The sequence below is a fragment of the Pseudophryne corroboree genome, chromosome 1, assembly GCF_028390025.1.
Source record: "Pseudophryne corroboree isolate aPseCor3 chromosome 1, aPseCor3.hap2, whole genome shotgun sequence".
Classification (NCBI taxonomy): domain Eukaryota; kingdom Metazoa; phylum Chordata; class Amphibia; order Anura; family Myobatrachidae; genus Pseudophryne; species Pseudophryne corroboree.
This window is the reverse complement of record NC_086444.1, coordinates 886,869,385-886,891,627: the sequence shown is the minus strand read 5'-3', so window position 1 is coordinate 886,891,627 and position 22,243 is coordinate 886,869,385. Positions and strand designations below refer to the sequence as shown.

The window sequence follows — 22,243 nt, the reverse complement described above, 5'->3', positions numbered from 1 at the left end:
TAATGTGTGCCTATTGAAGAGTGATAAAGTCCATTCTTAATATTCTAAAGAATCTTTCCAATCTATACACCTTCCCATTGAATAATGAACATAATCAGCATCAACAATTAAAAGATGGCTGCCTGCAGGAATGGATGATTTTAAACTCTGCAAAATTGTCCATTTCACAAACAAAAACACCATTGTTTAAAAGACACTCGCCTGAACAGGGACTTGAACCCTGGACCCTCAGATTAAAAGTCTGATGCTCTACCGACTGAGCTATCCAGGATCTGAGTGCTGAAGTTGCCATATTGGAAACTGCTCGAAATATATAAAACATGACAATTTGCTGTGCAATTGCAAAAAATGTGGAAAAATATATGTGTTACTGCAATCATGAACTGAAAGACTTGGCTTGTAGGGTCTCTTGATGAAATATATTTTAGTTTCCTCTGTGTTTAAGATGTAAATCCTTAGATGCTTTAAGTATCACCTCACTTCAATAATCACATTCAATTATTTTTGTCAAAGAGGTTTGATTTATTACTTGTCTAATTTAATCACTGTGTGCCTATCAAAGAAGGATGGATTCGAGTCCTGATGAAACAAAGTTTTTAGAACTGACATGTAGTGATACTACTTTGTGATGACTATATTACTAGATGCCAATAATGTGTGCCTATTGAAGAGTGATAAAGTCCATTCTTAATATTCTAAAGAATCTTTCCAACCTATACCCCTTCCCATTGAATAAAGAACATAATCAGCATCAACAATTAAAAGATGGCTGCCTGCAGGAATGGATGATTTTAAACTCTGCAAAATTGTCCATTTCACAAACAAAAACACCATTGTATAAAAGACACTTGCATGAACAGGGACTTGAACCCTGGACCCTCTGATTAAAAGTCTGATGCTCTACCGACTGAGATATCCAGGCTCTGAGTGCTGAAGTTGCCATATTGGAAACTGCTCGAAATATTTAAAACATGACAATTTACTGTGCAATTACAAAAAATGTGGAAAAATATATGTGTTACTGCAATCATGAACTGAAAGACTTGGTTTGTAGGGTCTCTTAATGAAATATATTTTAGTTTCCTCTGTGTTTAAGATGTAAATCCTTAGATGCTTAAAGTATCACCTCACTTCAATAATCACATTCAATTATTTTTGTCAAAGAGGTTTGATTTATTACTTGTCTAATTTAATCACTGTGTGCCTATCAAAGAAGGATGGATTTAAGTTCCTGATGAAATAAAGTCTTTTGAACTGACATGTAGCGATACTACTTTGTGATGATTATATTACTAGATGCCAATAATGTGTGCCTATTGAAGAGTGATAAAGTCCATTCTTAATATTCTAAAGAATCTTTCCAATCTATACCCCTTCCCATTGAATAAAGAACATAATCAGCATCAACAATTAAAAGATGGCTGCCTGCAGGAATGGATGATTTTAAACTCTGCAAAATTGTCCATTTCACAAACAAAAAAAAACATTATTTAAAAGACACTCATCTGAACAGGGACTTGAACCCTGGACCCTCAGATTAAAAGTCTGATGCTCTACCGACTGAGCTACCCAGGCTCTGAGTGCTGAAGTTGCCATATTGGAAACTGCTCGAAATATATAAAACATGACAATTTGCTGTGCAATTACAAAAAATTTGGAAAAATATATGTGTTACTGCAATCATGAACTGAAAGACTTGGCTTGTAGGGTCTCTTGATGAAATATATTTTAGTTTACTCTGTGTTTAAGATGTAAATCCTTAGATGTTTTAAGTATCATCTCACTTCAATAATCACATTCAATTATTTTTGTCAAAGAGGTTTGATTTATTACTTGTCTAATTTAATCAATGTGTGCCTATCAAAGAAGGATGGATTTGAGTTCCTGATGAAATAAAGTCTTTTGAACTGACATGTAGTGATACTACTTTGTGATGATTATATTACTAGATGCCAATAATGTGTGCCTATTGAAGAGTGATAAAGTCCATTCTTAATATTCTAAAGAATCTTTCCAATCTATACCCATTCCCATTGAATAAAGAACATAATCAGCATCAACAATTAAAAGATGGCTGCCTGCAGGAATGGATGATTTTAAACTCTGCAAAATTGTCCATTTCACAAACAAAAACACCATTGTTTAAAAGACACTCGCGTGGACAGGGACTTGAACCCTGGACCCTCAGATTAAAAGTCTGGTACTCTACAGACTGAGCTATCCAGGCTCTGAGTGCTGTAGTTGCCATATTGGAAACTGCTTGAAATATATAAAACATGACAATTTGCTGTGCAATTGCAAAAAATGTGGAAAAATATATGTGTTACTTCAATCATGAACTGAAAGACTTGGCTTGTAGGGTCTCTTGATGAAATATATTTTAGTTTCCTCTGTGTTTAAGATGTAAATCCTTAGATGCTTTAAGTATCACCTCACTTCAATAATCACATTCAATTATTTTTGTCAAAGAGGTTTGATTTATTACTTGTCTAATTTAATCAATGTGTGCCTATCAAAGAAGGATGGAATTGAGTTCCTGATGAAATAAAGTCTTTAGAACTGACATGTAGCGATACTACTTTGTGATGACTATATTACTAGATGTCAATAATGTGTGCCTATTGAAAAGTGATAAAGTCCATTCTTAATATTCTAAAGAATCTTTCCATCCTATACCCCTTCCGATAGAATAATGAACATAATCAGCATCAACAATTAAAAGATGGCTGCCTGCAGGAATGGATGATTTAAACTCTGCAAAATTGTCAATTTCACAAACAAAAACACCATTGTTTAAAAGACACTCGCCTGAACAGGGACTTGAACCCTGGACCCTCAGATTAAAAGTCTGATGCTCTACCGACTGAGCTATCCAGACTCTAAGCACTGAAGTTGCCATATTGGAAACTGCTCGAAATATATAAAACATGACAATTTGCTGTGTAATTACAAAAAATGTGGAAAAATATATGTGTTACTGCAATAATGAACTGAAAGACTTGGTTTGTAGGGTCTCTTAATGAAATATATTTTAGTTTCCTCTGTGTTTAAGATGTAAATCCTTAGATTCGTTAAGTATCACCTTACTTCAATAATCACATTCAATTATTTTTGTCAAAGAGGTTTGATTTATTACTTGTCTAATTTAATCACTGTGTGCCTATCAAAGAAGGATGGATTTGAGTTCCTGATGAAATAAAGTCTTTAGAACTGACATGTAGCGATACTACTTTGTGATGATTATATTACTAGATGCCAATAATGTGTGCCTATTGAAGAGTGATAAAGTCCTTTCTTAATATTCTACAGAATCTTTCCAATCTATACACCTTCCCATTGAATAATGAACATAATCAGCATCAACAATTAAAAGATGGCTGCCTGCAGGAATGGATGATTTTAAACTCTGCAAAATTGTCCGTTTCACAAACAAAAACACCATTGTTTAAAGACACTCCCCTGAACAGGGACTTGAACCCTGGACCCTCAGATTAAAAGTCTGATGTTCTACCGACTGAGCTATCCAGGCTCTGAGAGCTGACGTTGCCATATTGGAAACTGCGCGAAATATATAAAACATGACAATTTGCTGTGCAATTACAAAAAATGTGGAAAAATATATGTGTTACTGCAATCATGAACTGAAAGACTTGGTTTGTAGGGTCTCTTAATTAAATATATTTTAGTTTCCTCTGTGTTTAAGATGTAAATCCTTAGATGCTTAAAGTATCACCTCACTTCAATAATCACATTCAATTATTTTTTGTCAAAGAGGTTTGATTTATTACTTGTCTAATTTAATCAATGTGTGCCTATCAAAGAAGGATGGAATTGAGTTCCTGATGAAATAAAGTCTTTAGAACTGACATGTAGCGATACTACTTTGTGATGACTATATTACTAGATGTCAATAATGTGTGCCTATTGAAAAGTGATAAAGTCCATTCTTAATATTCTAAAGAATCTTTCCAACCTATACCCCTTCCGATAGAATAATGAACATAATCAGCATCAACAATTAAAAGATGGCTGCCTGCAGGAATGGATGATTTAAACTCTGCAAAATTGTCAATTTCACAAACAAAAACACCATTGTTTAAAAGACACTCGCCTGAACAGGGACTTGAAGCCTGGACCCTCAGATTAAAAGTCTGATGCTCTACCGACTGAGCTATCCAGGCTCTAAGCACTGAAGTTGCCATATTGGAAACTGCTCGAAATATATAAAACATGACAATTTGCTGTGTAATTACAAAAAATGTGGAAAAATATATGTGTTACTGCAATAATGAACTGAAAGACGTGGTTTGTAGGGTCTCTTAATGAAATATATTTTAGTTTCCTCTGTGTTTAAGATGTAAATCCTTAGATTCGTTAAGTATCACCTTACTTCAATAATCACATTCAATTATTTTTGTCAAAGAGGTTTGATTTATTACTTGTCTAATTTAATCACTGTGTGCCTATCAAAGAAGGATGGATTTGAGTTCCTGATGAAATAAAGTCTTTAGAACTGACATGTAGCGATACTACTTTGTGATGATTATATTACTAGATGCCAATAATGTGTGCCTATTGAAGAGTGATAAAGTCCATTCTTAATATTCTACAGAATCTTTCCAATCTATACACCTTCCCATTGAATAATGAACATAATCAGCATCAACAATTAAAAGATGGCTGCCTGCAGGAATGGATGATTTTAAACTCTGCAAAATTGTCCGTTTCACAAACAAAAACACCATTGTTTAAAAGACACTCCCCTGAACAGGGACTTGAACCCTGGACCCTCAGATTAAAAGTCTGATGTTCTACCGACTGAGCTATCCAGGCTCTGAGAGCTAACGTTGCCATATTGGAAACTGCTCGAAATATATAAAACATGAAATTTGCTGTGCAATTACAAAAAATGTGGAAAAATATATGTGTTACTGCAATCATGAACTGAAAGACTTGGTTTGTAGGGTCTCTTAATGAAATATATTTTAGTTTCCTCTGTGTTTAAGATGTAAATCCTTAGATGCTTAAAGTATCACCTCACTTCAATAATCACATTCAATTATTTTTTGTCAAAGAGGTTTGATTTATTACTTGTCTAATTTAATCACTGTGTGCCTATCAAAGAAGGATGGATTTGAGTTCCTGATGAAATAAAGTCTTTTGAACTGACATGTAGCGATACTACTTTGTGATGATTATATTACTAGATGCCAATAATGTGTGCCTATTGAAGAGTGATAAAGTCCATTCTTAATATTCTAAAGAATCTTTCCAATCTATACCCCTTCCCATTGAATAAAGAACATAATCAGCATCAACAATTAAAAGATGGCTGCCTGCAGGAATGGATGATTTTAAACTCTGCAAAATTGTCCATTTCACAAACAAAAAAAAAACATTATTTAAAAGACACTTGCCTGAACAGGGACTTGAACCCTGGACCCTCAGATTAAAAGTCTGATGCTCTTCCGACTGAGCTATCCAGGCTCTGAGCACTGAAGTTGCCATATTGGAAACTGCTCGAAATATATAAAACATGACAATTTGCTGTGCAATTACAAAAAATGTGGAAAAATATATGTGTTACTGCAATCATGAACTGAAAGACTTGGCTTGTAGGGTCTCTTGATGAAATATATTTTAGTTTCCTCTGTGTTTAAGATGTAAATCCTTAGATGCTTAAAGTATCACCTCACTTCAATAATCACATTCAATTATTTTTGTCAAAGAGGTTTGATTTATTACTTGTCTAATTTAATCACTGTGTGCCTATCAAAGAAGTATGGATTTGAGTTCCTGATGAAATAAAGTCTTTAGAACTGACATGTAGCGATACTACTTTGTGATGATTATATTACTAGATGCCAATAATGTGTGCCTATTGAAGAGTGATAAAGTCCATTCTTAATATTCTAAAGAATCTTTCCAATCTATACCCCTTCCCATTGAATAATGAAAATAATCCGCATCAACAATTAAAAGATGGCTGCCTGCAGGAATGGATGATTTTAAACTCTGCAAAATTGTCCATTTCACAAACAAAAAAAACATTATTTAAAAGACACTCGCCTGAACAGGGACTTGAACCGTGGACCCTCAGATTAAAAATCTGATGCTCTAACGACTGAGCTATCCAGGCTCTGAGTGCTGAAGTTGCCATATTGGAAACTGCTCAAAATTAATAAAACATGACAATTTGCTGTGCAATTACAAAAAATGTGGAAAAATATATGTGTTACCGCAATCATAAACTAAAAGACTTGGCTTGTAGCGTCTCTTGATGAAATATATTTTAGTTTACTCTGTGTTTAAGATGTAAATCCTTAGATGCTTAAAGTATCACCCCACTTCAATAATCACATTCAATTATTTTTGTCAAAGAGGTTTGATTTATTACTTGTCTAATTTAATCACTGTGTGCCTATCAAAGAAGGATGGATTTGAGTTCCTGATGAAACAAAGTCTTTAGAACTGACATGTAGTGATACTACTTTGTGATGACTATATTACTAGATGCCAATAATGTGTGCCTATTGAAGAGTGATAAAGTCCATTCTTAATATTCTAAAGAATCTTTCCAATCTATACACCTTCCCATTGAATAATGAACATAATCAGCATCAACAATTAAAAGATGGCTGCCTGCAGGAATAGATGATTTAAACTCTGCAAAATTGTCCATTTCACAAACAAAAACACCATTGTTTAAAAGACACTCGCCTGAACAGGGACTTGAACCCTGGACCATCAGATTAAAAGTCTGATGGTCTACCGACTGAGCTATCCAGGTTCTGAGTGCTGAAGTTGCCATATTGGAAACTGCTCGAAATATTTAAAACATGACAATTTACTGTGCAATTACAAAAAATGTGGAAAAATATATGTGTTACTGCAATCATGAACTGAAAGACTTGGTTTGTAGGGTCTCTTAATGAAATATATTTTAGTTTCCTCTGTGTTTAAGATGTAAATCCTTAGATGCTTAAAGTATCACCTCACTTCAATAATCACATTCAATTATTTTTGTCAAAGAGGTTTGATTTATTACTTGTCTAATTTAATCACTGTGTGCCTATCAAAGAAGGATGGATTTAAGTTCCTGATGAAATAAAGTCTTTTGAACTGACATGTAGCGATACTACTTTGTGATGATTATATTACTAGATGCCAATAATGTGTGCCTATTGAAGAGTGATAAAGTCCATTCTTAATATTCTAAAGAATCTTTCCAATCTATACCCCTTCCCATTGAATAAAGAACATAATCAGCATCAACAATTAAAAGATGGCTGCCTGCAGGAATGGATGATTTTAAACTCTGCAAAATTGTCCGTTTCACAAACAAAAACACCATTGTTTAAAAGACACTCCCCTGAACAGGGACTTGAACCCTGGACCCTCAGATTAAAAGTCTGATGTTCTACCGACTGAGCTATCCAGGCTCTGAGAGCTAACGTTGCCATATTGGAAACTGCTCGAAATATATAAAACATGACAATTTGCTGTGCAATTACAAAAAATGTGGAAAAATATATGTGTTACTGCAATCATGAACTGAAAGACTTGGTTTGTAGGGTCTCTTAATGAAATATATTTTAGTTTCCTCTGTGTTTAAGATGTAAATCCTTAGATGCTTAAAGTATCACCTCACTTCAATAATCACATTCAATTATTTTTTGTCAAAGAGGTTTGATTTATTACTTGTCTAATTTAATCACTGTGTGCCTATCAAAGAAGGATGGATTTGAGTTCCTGATGAAATAAAGTCTTTTGAACTGACATGTAGCGATACTACTTTGTGATGATTATATTACTAGATGCCAATAATGTGTGCCTATTGAAGAGTGATAAAGTCCATTCTTAATATTCTAAAGAATCTTTCCAATCTATACCCCTTCCCATTGAATAAAGAACATAATCAGCATCAACAATTAAAAGATGGCTGCCTGCAGGAATGGATGATTTTAAACTCTGCAAAATTGTCCATTTCACAAACAAAAAAAAAACATTATTTAAAAGACACTTGCCTGAACAGGGACTTGAACCCTGGACCCTCAGATTAAAAGTCTGATGCTCTTCCGACTGAGCTATCCAGGCTCTGAGCACTGAAGTTGCCATATTGGAAACTGCTCGAAATATATAAAACATGACAATTTGCTGTGCAATTACAAAAAATGTGGAAAAATATATGTGTTACTGCAATCATGAACTGAAAGACTTGGCTTGTAGGGTCTCTTGATGAAATATATTTTAGTTTCCTCTGTGTTTAAGATGTAAATCCTTAGATGCTTAAAGTATCACCTCACTTCAATAATCACATTCAATTATTTTTGTCAAAGAGGTTTGATTTATTACTTGTCTAATTTAATCACTGTGTGCCTATCAAAGAAGTATGGATTTGAGTTCCTGATGAAATAAAGTCTTTAGAACTGACATGTAGCGATACTACTTTGTGATGATTATATTACTAGATGCCAATAATGTGTGCCTATTGAAGAGTGATAAAGTCCATTCTTAATATTCTAAAGAATCTTTCCAATCTATACCCCTTCCCATTGAATAATGAAAATAATCCGCATCAACAATTAAAAGATGGCTGCCTGCAGGAATGGATGATTTTAAACTCTGCAAAATTGTCCATTTCACAAACAAAAAAAAACATTATTTAAAAGACACTCGCCTGAACAGGGACTTGAACCGTGGACCCTCAGATTAAAAATCTGATGCTCTAACGACTGAGCTATCCAGGCTCTGAGTGCTGAAGTTGCCATATTGGAAACTGCTCAAAATAAATAAAACATGACAATTTGCTGTGCAATTACAAAAAATGTGGAAAAATATATGTGTTACCGCAATCATAAACTAAAAGACTTGGCTTGTAGCGTCTCTTGATGAAATATATTTTAGTTTACTCTGTGTTTAAGATGTAAATCCTTAGATGCTTAAAGTATCACCCCACTTCAATAATCACATTCAATTATTTTTGTCAAAGAGGTTTGATTTATTACTTGTCTAATTTAATCACTGTGTGCCTATCAAAGAAGGATGGATTTAAGTTCCTGATGAAATAAAGTCTTTTGAACTGACATGTAGCGATACTACTTTGTGATGATTATATTACTAGATGCCAATAATGTGTGCCTATTGAAGAGTGATAAAGTCCATTCTTAATATTCTAAAGAATCTTTCCAATCTATACCCCTTCCCATTGAATAAAGAACATAATCAGCATCAACAATTAAAAGATGGCTGCCTGCAGGAATGGATGATTTTAAACTCTGCAAAATTGTCAATTTCACAAACAAAAAAAAAACATTATTTAAAAGACACTCACCTGAACAGGGACTTGAACCCTGGACCCTCAGATTAAAAGTCTGATGCTCTACCGACTGAGCTATCCAGGCTCTGAGCACTGGAGTTGCCATATTGGAAACTGCTCAAATATATAAAACATGACAAATTGCTGTGCAATTACAAATAATTTGGAAAAATATATGTGTTACTGCAATCATGAACTGAAAGACTTGGTTTGTAGGGTCTCTTAATGAAATATATTTTAGTTTCCTCTGTGTTTAAGATGTAAATCCTTAGATGCTTAAAGTATCACCTCACTTCAATAATCACATTCAATTATTTTTGTCAAAGAGGTTTGATTTATTACTTGTCTAATTTAATCACTGTGTGCCTATCAAAGAAGGATGGATTTGAGTTCCTGATGAAATAAAGTCTTTTGAACTGACATGTAGCGATACTACTTTGTGATGATTATATTACTAGATGCCAGTAATGTGTGCCTATTGAAGAGTGATAAAGTCCATTCTTAATATTCTAAAGAATCTTTCCAATCTATACCCATTCCCATTGAATAAAGAACATAATCAGCATCAACAATTAAAAGATGGCTGCCTGCAGGAATGGATGATTATAAACTCTGCAAAATTGTCCATTTCACAAACAAAAACACCATTGTTTAAAAGACACTCGCCTGGACAGGGACTTGAACCCTGGACCCTCAGATTAAAAGTCTGATACTCTAAAGACTGAGCTATCCAGGCTCTGAGTGCTGTAGTTGCCATATTGGAAACTGCTTGAAATATATAAAACATGACAATTTGCTGTGCAATTGCAAAAAATGTGGAAAAATATATGTGTTACTGCAATCATGAACTGAAAGACTTGGCTTGTAGGGTCTCTTGATGAAATATATTTTAGTTTCCTCTGTGTTTAAGATGTAAATCCTTAGATGCTTTAAGTATCACCTCACTTCAATAATCACATTCAATTATTTTTGTCAAAGAGGTTTGATTTATTACTTGTCTAATTTAATCAATGTGTGCCTATCAAAGAAGGATGGAATTGAGTTCCTGATGAAATAAAGTCTTTAGAACTGACATGTAGCGATACTACTTTGTGATGACTATATTACTAGATGTCAATAATGTGTGCCTATTGAAAAGTGATAAATTCCATTCTTAATATTCTAAAGAATCTTTCCAACCTATACCCCTTCCGATAGAATAATGAACATAATCAGCATCAACAATTAAAAGATGGCTGCCTGCAGGAATGGATGATTTAAACTCTGCAAAATTGTCAATTTCACAAACAAAAACACCATTGTTTAAAAGACACTCGCCTGAACAGGGACTTGAACCCTGGACCCTCAGATTAAAAGTCTGATGCTCTACCGACTGAGCTATCCAGGCTCTGAGCACTGAAGTTGCCATATTGGAAACTGCTCGAAATATATAAAACATGACAATTTGCTGTGTAATTACAAAAAATGTGGAAAAATATATGTGTTACTGCAATAATGAACTGAAAGACTTGGTTTGTAGGGTCTCTTAATGACATATATTTTAGTTTCCTCTGTGTTTAAGATGTAAATCCTTAGATTCGTTAAGTATCACCATACTTCAATAATCACATTCAATTATTTTTGTCAAAGAGGTTTGATTTATTACTTGTCTAATTTAATCACTGTGTGCCTATCAAAGAAGGATGGATTTGAGTTCCTGATGAAATAAAGTCTTTAGAACTGACATGTAGCGATACTACTTTGTGATGATTATATTACTAGATGCCAATAATGTGTGCCTATTGAAGAGTGATAAAGTCCATTCTTAATATTCTACAGAATCTTTCCAATCTATACACCTTCCCATTGAATAATGAACATAATCAGCATCAACAATTAAAAGATGGCTGCCTGCAGGAATGGATGATTTTAAACTCTGCAAAATTGTCCGTTTCACAAACAAAAACACCATTGTTTAAAAAACACTCCCCTGAACAGGGACTTGAACCCTGGACCCTCAGATTAAAAGTCTGATGTTCTACCGACTGAGCTATCCAGGCTCTGAGAGATGACGTTGCCATATTGGAAACTGCTCGAAATATATAAAACATGACAATTTGCTGTGCAATTACAAAAAATGTGGAAAAATATATGTGTTACTGCAATCATGAACTGAAAGACTTGGCTTGTAGGGTATCTTGATGAAATATATTTTAGTTTCCTCTGTGTTTAAGATGTAAATCCTTAGATTCGTTAAGTATCACCTTACTTCAATAATCACATTCAATTATTTTTGTCAAAGAGGTTTGATTTATTACTTGTCTAATTTAATCACTGTGTGCCTATCAAAGAAGGATGGATTTGAGTTCCTGATAAAATAAAGTCTTTAGAACTGACATGTAGCGATACTACTTTGTGATGATTATATTACTAGATGCCAATAATGTGTGCCTATTGAAGAGTGATAAAGTCCATTCTTAATATTCTACAAAATCTTTCCAATCTATTCACCTTCCCATTGAATAATGAACATAATCAGCATCAACAATTAAAAGATGGCTGCCTGCAGGAATGGATAATTTTAAACTCTGCAAAATTGTCCATTTCACAAACAAAAACACCATTGTTTATAATACACTCGCATGAACAGGGACTTGAACCCTGGACCCACAGATTAAAAGTCTGATGCTCTACCGGCTGAGCTATCCAGGCTCTGAGCGCTGAAGTTGCCATATTGGAAACTGCTCAAATATATAAAACATGACAATTTGCTGTGCAATTACAAAAAATGTGGAAAAATATATGTGTTACTGCAATCATGAACTGAAAGACTTGGCTTGTAGTGTCTCTTGATGAAATATATTTTAGTTTCCTCCGTGTTTAAGTTGTAAATCCTTAGATGCTTTAAGTATCACCTCACTTCAATAATCACATTCAATTATTTTTGTCAAAGAGGTTTGATTTATTACTTGTCTAATTTAATCACTGTGTGCCTATCAAAGAAGGATGGATTTGAGTTCCTGATGAAATAAAGTCTTTAGAACTGACATGTAGCGATACTACTTTGTGATGACTATATTACTAGATGCCAATAATGTGTGCCTATTGAAGAGTGATAAAGTCCATTCTTAATATTCTAAAGAATCTCTCCAATCTATACACCTTCCCATTGAATAATGAACATAATCAGCATCAACAATTAAAAGATGGCTACCTGCAGGAATGGATAATTTTAAACTCTGCAAAATTGTTCATTTCACAAACAAAAACACCATTGTTTAAAAGACACTCGCCTGAACAGGGACTTGAACCCTGGACCCTCAGATTAAAAGTCTGATGCTCTACCGACTGAGCTATCCAGGCTCTGAGCAATGAAGTTGCCCTATTGGAAACTGCTCAAATATATAAAACATGACAATTTTCTGTGCAATTACAAAAAATGTGGAAAAATATATGTGTTACTGCAATCATGAACTGAAAGACTTGGCTTGTAGGGTCTCTTGATGAAATATATTTTAGTTTCCTCTGTGTTTAAGATGTAAATCCTTAGATTCGTTAAGTATCACCTTACTTCAATAATCACATTCAATTATTTTTGTCAAAGAGGTTTGATTTATTACTTGTCTAATTTAATCACTGTGTGCCTATCAAAGAAGGATGGATTTGAGTTCCTGATGAAATAAAGTCTTTAGAACTGACATGTAGCGATACTACTGTGTGATGATTATATTACTAGATGCCAATAATGTGTGCCTATTGAAGAGTGATAAAGTCCATTCTTAATATTCTACATAATCTTTCCAATCTATACACCTTCCCATTGAATAATGAACATAATCAGCATCAACAATTAAAAGATGACTGCCTGCAGGAATGGATGATTTTAAACTCTGCAAAATTGTCCATTTCACAAACAAAAACACCATTGTTTAAAAGACACTCGCCTGAACAGGGACTTGAACCCTGGACCCTCAGATTAAAAGTCTGATGCTCTACCGACTGAGCTATCCAGGCTCTGAGCACTGAAGTTGCCATATTGGAAACTGCTCAAATATATAAAACATGACAATTTGCTGTGCAATTACAAAAAATGTGGAAAAATATATGTGTTACTGCAATCATGAACTGAAAGACTTGGCTTGTAGGGTCTCTTGATGAAATATATTTTAGTTTCCTCTGTGTTTAAGATGTAAATCCTTAGATTCGTTAAGTATCACCTTACTTCAATAATCACATTCAATTATTTTTGTCAAAGAGGTTTGATTTATTACTTGTCTAATTTAATCACTGTGTGCCTATCAAAGAAGGATGGATTTGAGTTCCTGATGAAATAAAGTCTTTAGAACTGACATGTAGCGATACTACTTTGTGATGATTATATTACTAGATGCCAATAATGTGTGCCTATTGAAGAGTGATAAAGTCCATTCTTAATATTCTACAGAATCTTTCCAATCTATACACCTTCCCATTGAATAATGAACATAATCAGCATCAACAATTAAAAGATAGCTGCCTGCAGGAATGGATGATTTTAAACTCTGCAAAATTGTCCGTTTCACAAACAAAAACACCATTGTTTAAAAGACACTCGCCTGAACAGGGACTTGAACCCTGGACCCTCAGATTAAAAGTCTGATGCTCTACCGACTGAGCTATCCAGGCTCTGAGAGCTGACGTTGCCATATTGGAAACTGCTCGAAATATATAAAACATGACAATTTGCTGTTCAATTACAAAAAATGTGGAAAAATATATGTGTTACTGCAATCATGAACTGAAAGACTTGGCTTGTAGGGTATCTTGATGAAATATATTTTAGTTTCCTCTGTGTTTAAGATGTAAATCCTTAGATTCGTTAAGTATCACCTCACTTCAATAATCACATTCAATTTTTTTTGTCAAAGAGGTTTGATTTATTACTTGTCTAATTTAATCACTGTGTGCCTATCAAAGAAGTATGGATTTGAGTTCCTGATGAAATAAAGTCTTTAGAACTGACATGTAGCGATACTACTTTGTGATGATTATATTACTAGATGCCAATAATGTGTGCCTATTGAAGAGTGATAAAGTCCATTCTTAATATTCTAAAGAATCTTTCCAATCTATACCCCTTCCCATTGAATAATGAAAATAATCCGCATCAACAATTAAAAGATGGCTGCCTGCAGGAATGGATGATTTTAAACTCTGCAAAATTGTCCATTTCACAAACAATAAAAACATTATTTAAAAGACACTCGCCTGAACAGGGACTTGAACGCTGGACCCTCAGATTAAAAATCTGATGCTCTAACGACTGAGCTATCCAGGCTCTGAGTGCTGAAGTTGCCATATTGGAAACTGCTCGAAATATATAAAACATGACAATTTGCTGTGCAATTACAAAAAATTTGGAAAAATATATGTGTTACTGCAATCATGAACTGAAAGACTTGGCTTGTAGGGTCTCTTGATGAAATATATTTTAGTTTACTCTGTGTTTAAGATGTAAATCCTTAGATGTTTTAAGTATCATCTCACTTCAATAATCACATTCAATTATTTTTGTCAAAGAGGTTTGATGTATTACTTGTCTAATTTAATCAATGTGTGCCCATCAAAGAAGGATGGATTTGAGTTCCTGATGAAATAAAGTCTTTAGAACTGACATGTAGCGATACTACTTTGTGATGACTATATTACTAGATGTCAATAATGTGTGCCTATTGAAAAGTGATAAAGTCCATTCTTAATATTCTAAAGAATCTTTCCAACCTATACCCCTTCCGATTGAATAATGAACATAATCAGCATCAACAATTAAAAGATGGCTGCCTGCAGGAATGGATGATTTAAACTCTGCAAAATTGTCAATTTCACAAACAAAAACACCATTGTTTAAAAGACACTCGCCTGAACAGGGACTTGAACCCTGGACCCTCAGATTAAAAGTCTGATGTTCTACCGACTGAGCTATCCAGGGTCTGAGCACTGAAGTTGCCATATTGGAAACTGCTCGAAATATATAAAACATGACAAATTGCTGTGCAATTGCAAAAAATGTGGAAAAATATATGTGTTACTGCAATCATGAACTGAAAGACTTGGCTTGTAGGGTCTCTTGATGAAATATATTTTAGTTTCCTCTGTGTTTAAGATGTAAATCCTTAGATGCTTTAAGTATCACCTCACTTCAATAATCACATTCAATTATTTTTGTCAAAGAGGTTTGATTTATTACTTGTCTAATTTAATCACTGTGTGCCTATCAAAGAAGGATGGATTTGAGTTCCTGATGAAATAAAGTCTTTTGAACTGACATGTAGCGATACTACCTTGTGATGATTATATTACTAGATGCCAATAATGTGTGCCTATTGAAGAGTGATAAAGTCCATTCTTAATATTCTAAAGAATCTTTCCAATCTATACCCATTCCCATTGAATAAAGAACATAATCAGCATCAACAATTAAAAGATGGCTGCCTGCAGGAATGGATGATTTTAAACTCTGCAAAATTGTCCATTTCACAAACAAAAACACCATTGTTTAAAAGACACTCACTTGGACAGGGACTTGAACCCTGGACCCTCAGATTAAAAGTCTGATACTCTACAGACTGAGCTATCCAGGCTCTGAGTGCTGTAGTTGCCATATTGGAAACTGCTTGAAATATATAAAACATGACAATTTGCTGTGCAATTGCAAAAAATGTGGAAAAATATATGTGTTACTGCAATCATGAACTGAAAGACTTGGCTTGTAGGGTCTCTTGATGAAATATATTTTAGTTTCCTCTGTGTTTAAGATGTAAATCCTTAGATGCTTTAAGTATCACCTCACTTCAATAATCACATTCAATTATTTTTGTCAAAGAGGTTTGATTTATTACTTGTCTAATTTAATCAATGTGTGCCTATCAAAGAAGGATGGAATTGAGTTCCTGATGAAATAAAGTCTTTAGAACTGACATGTAGCGATACTACTTTGTGATGATTATATTACTAGATGCCAATAATGTGTGCCTATTGAAGAGTGATAAAGTCCATTCTTAATATTCTAAAGAATCTCTCCAATCTATACACCTTCCCATTGAATAATGAACATAATCAGCATCAACAATTAAAAGATGGCTGCCTGCAGGAATGGATGATTTTAAACTCTGCAAAATTGTCCATTTCACAAACAAAAACACCATTGTTTAAAATACACTCGCCTAAACAGGGACTTGAACCCTGGACCCTCAGATTAAAAGTCTGATGCTCTACCGACTGAGCTATCCAGGCTCTGAGCACTGAAGTTGCAATATTGGAAACTGCTCGAAATATATAAAACATGACAATTTGCTGTGCAATTACAAAAAATGTGGAAAAATATGTGTGTTACTGCTATCATGAACTAAAAGACTTGGCTTGTAGGGTCTCTTGATGAAATATATTTTAGTTTCCTCTGTGTTTAAGTTGTAAATCCTTAGATGCTTTAAGTATCACCTCACTTAAATAATCACATTCAATTATTTTTGTCAAAGAGGATTGATTTATTACTTGTCTAATTTAATCACTGTGTGCCTATCAAAGAAGGATGGATTTGAGTTCCTGATGAAATAAAGTCTTTAGAACTGACATGTAGCGATACTACTTTGTGATGACTATATTACTAGATGCCAATAATGTGTGCCTATTGAAGAGTGATAAAGTCCATTCTTAATATTCTAAAGAATCTCTCTAATCTATACACCTTCCCATTGAATAATGAACATAATCAGCATCAACAATTAAAAGATGGCTGCCTGCAGGAATGGATAATTTTAAACTCTGCAAAATTGTCCATTTCACAAACAAAAACACCATTGTTTAAAAGACACCCGCCTGAACAGGGACTTGAACCCTGGACCCTCAGATTAAAAGTCTGATGCTCTACCGACTGAGCTATCCAGGCTCTGAGCACTGAAGTTGCCATATTGGAAACTGCTCAAATATATAAAACATGACAATTTTCTGTGCAATTACAAAAAATGTGGAAAAATATATGTGTTACTGCAATCATGAACTGAAAGACTTGGCTTGTAGGGTCTCTTGATGAAATATATTTTAGTTTCCTCTGTGTTTAAGATGTAAATCCTTAGATTCGTTAAGTATCACCTTACTTCAATAATCACATTCAATTATTTTTGTCAAAGAGGTTTGATTTATTACTTGTCTAATTTAATCACTGTGTGCCTATCAAAGAAGGATGGATTTGAGTTCCTGATGAAATAAATTCTTTAGAACTGACATGTAGCGATACTACTGTGTGATGATTATATTACTAGATGCCAATAATGTGTGCCTATTGAAGAGTGATAAAGTCCATTCTTAATATTCTACATAATCTTTCCAATCTATACACCTTCCCATTGAATAATGAACATAATCAGCATCAACAATTAAAAGATGGCTGCCTGCAGGAATGGATGATTTTAAACTCTGCAAAATTGTCCATTTCACAAACAAAAACACCATTGTTTAAAAGACACTCGCCTGAACAGGGACTTGAACCCTGGACCCTCAGATTAAAAGTCTGATGCTCTACCAACTGAGCTATCCAGGCTCTGAGCACTGAAGTTGCCATATTGGAAACTGCTCAAATATATAAAACATGACAATTTGCTGTGCAATTACAAAAAATGTGGAAAAATATATGTGTTACTGCAATCATGAACTGAAAGACTTGGCTTGTAGGGTCTCTTGATGAAATATATTTTAGTTTCCTCTGTGTTTAAGATGTAAATCCTTAGATTCGTTAAGTATCACCTTACTTCAATAATCACATTCAATTATTTTTGTCAAAGAGGTTTGATTTATTACTTGTCTAATTTAATCACTGTGTGCCTATCAAAGAAGGATGGATTTGAGTTCCTGATGAAATAAAGTCTTTAGAACTGACATGTAGCGATACTACTTTGTGATGATTATATTACTAGATGCCAATAATGTGTGCCTATTGAAGAGTGATAAAGTCCATTCTTAATATTCTAAAGAATCTTTCCAATCTATACACCTTCCCATTGAATAATGAACATAATCAGCATCAACAATTAAAAGATGGCTGCCTGCAGGAATGGATGATTTAAACTCTGCAAAATTGTCAATTTCACAAACAAAAACACCATTGTTAAAAAGACACTCGCCTGAACAGGGACTTGAACCCTGGACCCTCAGATTAAAAGTCTGATGTTCTACCGACTGAGCTATCCAGGGTCTGAGCACTTAAGTTGCCATATTGGAAACTGCTCGAAATATATAAAACATGACAAATTGCTGTGCAATTACAAAAAATTTGGAAAAATATATGTGTTACTGCAATCATGAACTGAAAGACTTGGTTTGTAGGGTCTCTTAATGAAATATATTTTAGTTTCCTCTGTGTTTAAGATGTAAATCCTTAGATGCTTAAAGTATCACCTCACTTCAATAATCACATTCAATTATTTTTGTCAAAGAGGTTTGATTTATTACTTGTCTAATTTAATCACTGTGTGCCTATCAAAGAAGGATGGATTTGAGTTCCTGATGAAATAAAGTCTTTTGAACTGACATGTAGCGATACTACCTTGTGATGATTATATTACTAGATGCCAATAATGTGTGCCTATTGAAGAGTGATAAAGTCCATTCTTAATATTCTAAAGAATATTTCCAATCTATACCCATTCCCATTGAATAAAGAACATAATCAGCATCAACAATTAAAAGATGGCTGCCTGCAGGAATGGATGATTTTAAACTCTGCAAAATTGTCCATTTCACAAACAAAAACACAATTGTTTAAAAGACACTCACCTGGACAGGGACTTGAACCCTGGACCCTCAGATTAAAAGTCTGATACTCTACAGACTGAGCTATCCAGGCTCTGAGTGCTGTAGTTGCCATATTGGAAACTGCTTGAAATATATAAAACATGACAATTTGCTGTGCAATTGCAAAAAATGTGGAAAAATATATGTGTTACTGCAATCATGAACTGAAAGACTTGGCTTGTAGGGTCTCTTGATGAAATATATTTTAGTTTCCTCTGTGTTTAAGATGTAAATCCTTAGATGCTTTAAGTATCACCTCACTTCAATAATCACATTCAATTATTTTTGTCAAAGAGGTTTGATTTATTACTTGTCTAATTTAATCAATGTGTGCCTATCAAAGAAGGATGGAATTGAGTTCCTGATGAAATAAAGTCTTTAGAACTGACATGTAGCGATACTACTTTGTGATGACTATATTACTAGATGTCAATAATGTGTGCCTATTGAAAAGTGATAAAGTCCATTCTTAATATTCTAAAGAATCTTTCCAACCTATACCCCTTCCGATAGAATAATGAACATAATCAGCATCAACAATTAAAAGATGGCTGCCTGCAGGAATGGATGATTTTAAACTCTCCAAAATTGTCCATTTCACAAACAAAAACACCATTGTTTAAAAGACACTCGCCTGAACAGGGACTTGAACCCTGGACCCTCAGATTAAAAGTCTGATGCTCTACCGACTGAGCTATCCAGGCTCTGAGAGCTGACGTTGCCATATTGGAAACTGCTCGAAATATATAAAACATGACAATTTGCTGTGCAATTACAAAAAATGTGGAAAAATATATGTGTTACTGCAATCATGAACTGAAAGACTTGGCTTGTAGGGTATCTTGATGAAATATATTTTAGTTTCCTCTGTGTTTAAGATGTAAATCCTTAGATTCGTTAAGTATCACCTTACTTCAATAATCACATTCAATTATTTTTGTGAAAGAGGTTTGATTTATTACTTGTCTAATTTAATCACTGTGTGCCTTTCAAAGTAGGATGGATTTGAGTTCCTGATGAAATAAAGTATTTAGAACTGACATGTAGCGATACTACTTTGTGATGATTATATTACTAGATGCCAATAATGTGTGCCTATTGAAGAGTAATAAAGTCCATTATTAATATTCTACAGAATCTTTACAATCTATACACCTTCCCATTGAATAATGAACATAATCAGCATCAACAATTAAAAGATGGCTGCCTGCAGGAATGGGTGATTTTAAACTCTCCAAAATTGTCCATTTCACAAACAAAAACACCATTGTTTAAAAGACACTTGCCTGAACAGGGACTTGAACCCTGGACCCTCAGATTAAAAGTCTGATGCTCTACCGACTGAGCTATCCAGGCTCTGAGCACTGAAGTTGCTATATTGGAAACTGCTCAAAATATATAAAACATGACAATTTGCTGTGCAATTACAAAAAATTTGGAAAAATATATGTGTTACTGCAATCATGAACTGAAAGACTTGGCTTGTAGGGTATCTTGATGAAATATATTTTAGTTTCCTCTGTGTTTAAGATGTAAATCCTTAGATTCGTTAAGTATCACCTTACTTCAATAATCACATTCAATTATTTTTGTCAAAGAGGTTTGATTTATTACTTGTCTAATTTAATCACTGTGTGCCTATCAAAGAAGGATGGATTTGAGTTCCTGATGAAATAAAGTCTTTAGAACTGACATGTAGCGATACTACTTTGTGATGATTATATTACTAGATGCCAATAATGTGTGCCTATTGAAGAGTGATAAAGTCCATTCTTAATATTCTACAAAATCTTTCCAATCTATTCACCTTCCCATTGAATAATGAACATAATCAGCATCAACAATTAAAAGATGGCTGCCTGCAGGAATGGATGATTTTAAACTCTCCAAAATTGTCCATTTCACAAACAAAAACACCATTGTTTAAAAGACACTCGCCTGAACAGGGACTTGAACCCTGGACCCTCAGATTAAAAGTCTGATGCTCTACCGACTGAGCTATCCAGGCTCTGAGTACTGAAGTTGCAATATTGGAAACTGCTCGAAATATATAAAACATGACAATTTGCTGTGCAATTACAAAAAATGTGGAAAAATATGTGTGTTACTGCTATCATGAACTAAAAGACTTGGCTTGTAGGGTCTCTTGATGAAATATATTTTAGTTTCCTCTGTGTTTAAGTTGTAAATCCTTAGATGCTTTAAGTATCACCTCACTTAAATAATCACATTCAATTATTTTTGTCAAAGAGGATTGATTTATTACTTGTCTAATTTAATCACTGTGTGCCTATCAAAGAAGGATGGATTTGAGTTCCTGATGAAATAAAGTCTTTAGAACTGACATGTAGCGATACTACTTTGTGATGACTATATTACTAGATGCCAATAATGTGTGCCTATTGAAGAGTGATAAAGTCCATTCTTAATATTCTAAAGAATCTCTCCAATCTATACACCTTCCCATTGAATAATGAACATAATCAGCATCAACAATTAAAAGATGGCTGCCTGCAGGAATGGATAATTTTAAACTCTGCAAAATTGTCCATTTCACAAACAAAAACACCATTGTTTAAAATACACTCGCCTGAACAGGGACTTGAACCCTGGACCCTCAGATTAAAAGTCTGATGCTCTACCGACTGAGCTATCCAGGCTCTGAGCACTGAAGTTGCCATATTGGAAACTGCTCAAATATATAAAACATGACAATTTTCTGTGCAATTACAAAAAATGTGGAAAAATATATGTGTTACTGCAATCATGAACTGAAAGACTTGGCTTGTAGGGTCTCTTGATGAAATATATTTTAGTTTCCTCTGTGTTTAAGATGTAAATCCTTAGATTCGTTAAGTATCACCTTACTTCAATAATCACATTCAATTATTTTTGTCAAAGAGGTTTGATTTATTACTTGTCTAATTTAATCACTGTGTGCCTATCAAAGAAGGATGGATTTGAGTTCCTGATGAAATAAAGTCTTTAGAACTGACATGTAGCGATACTACTGTGTGATGATTATATTACTAGATGCCAATAATGTGTGCCTATTGAAGAGTGATAAAGTCCATTCTTAATATTCTACATAATCTTTCCAATCTATACACCTTCCCATTG

The 22,243-nt window shown here is 33.9% G+C and overlaps 21 non-coding genes across 21 annotated transcripts; all 21 read right to left on the bottom strand.

The window, feature by feature from the left end:
* Positions 1-198: 198 nt before the first annotated feature.
* On the bottom strand, positions 199-271 carry TRNAK-UUU (transfer RNA lysine (anticodon UUU)). The gene has a single exon. It is a non-coding gene; the product is annotated as a tRNA-Lys (tRNA).
* Positions 272-1,502: 1,231 nt separating this feature from the next.
* On the bottom strand, positions 1,503-1,575 carry TRNAK-UUU (transfer RNA lysine (anticodon UUU)). Its single transcript has one exon. It is a non-coding gene; the product is annotated as a tRNA-Lys (tRNA).
* A 1,230-nt stretch (positions 1,576-2,805) lies between these two features.
* On the bottom strand, positions 2,806-2,878 carry TRNAK-UUU (transfer RNA lysine (anticodon UUU)). Its single transcript has one exon. It is a non-coding gene; the product is annotated as a tRNA-Lys (tRNA).
* A 1,230-nt stretch (positions 2,879-4,108) lies between these two features.
* Positions 4,109-4,181, bottom strand: TRNAK-UUU (transfer RNA lysine (anticodon UUU)). The gene has a single exon. It is a non-coding gene; the product is annotated as a tRNA-Lys (tRNA).
* Positions 4,182-5,414: 1,233 nt separating this feature from the next.
* Positions 5,415-5,487, bottom strand: TRNAK-UUU (transfer RNA lysine (anticodon UUU)). Its single transcript has one exon. It is a non-coding gene; the product is annotated as a tRNA-Lys (tRNA).
* Positions 5,488-6,717: 1,230 nt separating this feature from the next.
* On the bottom strand, positions 6,718-6,790 carry TRNAK-UUU (transfer RNA lysine (anticodon UUU)). The gene has a single exon. It is a non-coding gene; the product is annotated as a tRNA-Lys (tRNA).
* A 1,234-nt stretch (positions 6,791-8,024) lies between these two features.
* Positions 8,025-8,097, bottom strand: TRNAK-UUU (transfer RNA lysine (anticodon UUU)). Its single transcript has one exon. It is a non-coding gene; the product is annotated as a tRNA-Lys (tRNA).
* Positions 8,098-9,331: 1,234 nt separating this feature from the next.
* On the bottom strand, positions 9,332-9,404 carry TRNAK-UUU (transfer RNA lysine (anticodon UUU)). Its single transcript has one exon. It is a non-coding gene; the product is annotated as a tRNA-Lys (tRNA).
* A 578-nt stretch (positions 9,405-9,982) lies between these two features.
* On the bottom strand, positions 9,983-10,055 carry TRNAK-UUU (transfer RNA lysine (anticodon UUU)). Its single transcript has one exon. It is a non-coding gene; the product is annotated as a tRNA-Lys (tRNA).
* A 578-nt stretch (positions 10,056-10,633) lies between these two features.
* TRNAK-UUU (transfer RNA lysine (anticodon UUU)) lies at positions 10,634-10,706 on the bottom strand. The gene has a single exon. It is a non-coding gene; the product is annotated as a tRNA-Lys (tRNA).
* Positions 10,707-12,588: 1,882 nt separating this feature from the next.
* Positions 12,589-12,661, bottom strand: TRNAK-UUU (transfer RNA lysine (anticodon UUU)). The gene has a single exon. It is a non-coding gene; the product is annotated as a tRNA-Lys (tRNA).
* Positions 12,662-13,239: 578 nt separating this feature from the next.
* TRNAK-UUU (transfer RNA lysine (anticodon UUU)) lies at positions 13,240-13,312 on the bottom strand. The gene has a single exon. It is a non-coding gene; the product is annotated as a tRNA-Lys (tRNA).
* A 578-nt stretch (positions 13,313-13,890) lies between these two features.
* On the bottom strand, positions 13,891-13,963 carry TRNAK-UUU (transfer RNA lysine (anticodon UUU)). The gene has a single exon. It is a non-coding gene; the product is annotated as a tRNA-Lys (tRNA).
* Positions 13,964-16,497: 2,534 nt separating this feature from the next.
* On the bottom strand, positions 16,498-16,570 carry TRNAK-UUU (transfer RNA lysine (anticodon UUU)). Its single transcript has one exon. It is a non-coding gene; the product is annotated as a tRNA-Lys (tRNA).
* A 579-nt stretch (positions 16,571-17,149) lies between these two features.
* On the bottom strand, positions 17,150-17,222 carry TRNAK-UUU (transfer RNA lysine (anticodon UUU)). Its single transcript has one exon. It is a non-coding gene; the product is annotated as a tRNA-Lys (tRNA).
* A 578-nt stretch (positions 17,223-17,800) lies between these two features.
* On the bottom strand, positions 17,801-17,873 carry TRNAK-UUU (transfer RNA lysine (anticodon UUU)). The gene has a single exon. It is a non-coding gene; the product is annotated as a tRNA-Lys (tRNA).
* A 1,229-nt stretch (positions 17,874-19,102) lies between these two features.
* TRNAK-UUU (transfer RNA lysine (anticodon UUU)) lies at positions 19,103-19,175 on the bottom strand. The gene has a single exon. It is a non-coding gene; the product is annotated as a tRNA-Lys (tRNA).
* A 579-nt stretch (positions 19,176-19,754) lies between these two features.
* On the bottom strand, positions 19,755-19,827 carry TRNAK-UUU (transfer RNA lysine (anticodon UUU)). Its single transcript has one exon. It is a non-coding gene; the product is annotated as a tRNA-Lys (tRNA).
* Positions 19,828-20,406: 579 nt separating this feature from the next.
* TRNAK-UUU (transfer RNA lysine (anticodon UUU)) lies at positions 20,407-20,479 on the bottom strand. The gene has a single exon. It is a non-coding gene; the product is annotated as a tRNA-Lys (tRNA).
* Positions 20,480-21,058: 579 nt separating this feature from the next.
* Positions 21,059-21,131, bottom strand: TRNAK-UUU (transfer RNA lysine (anticodon UUU)). Its single transcript has one exon. It is a non-coding gene; the product is annotated as a tRNA-Lys (tRNA).
* Positions 21,132-21,710: 579 nt separating this feature from the next.
* TRNAK-UUU (transfer RNA lysine (anticodon UUU)) lies at positions 21,711-21,783 on the bottom strand. The gene has a single exon. It is a non-coding gene; the product is annotated as a tRNA-Lys (tRNA).
* Positions 21,784-22,243: the final 460 nt, after the last annotated feature.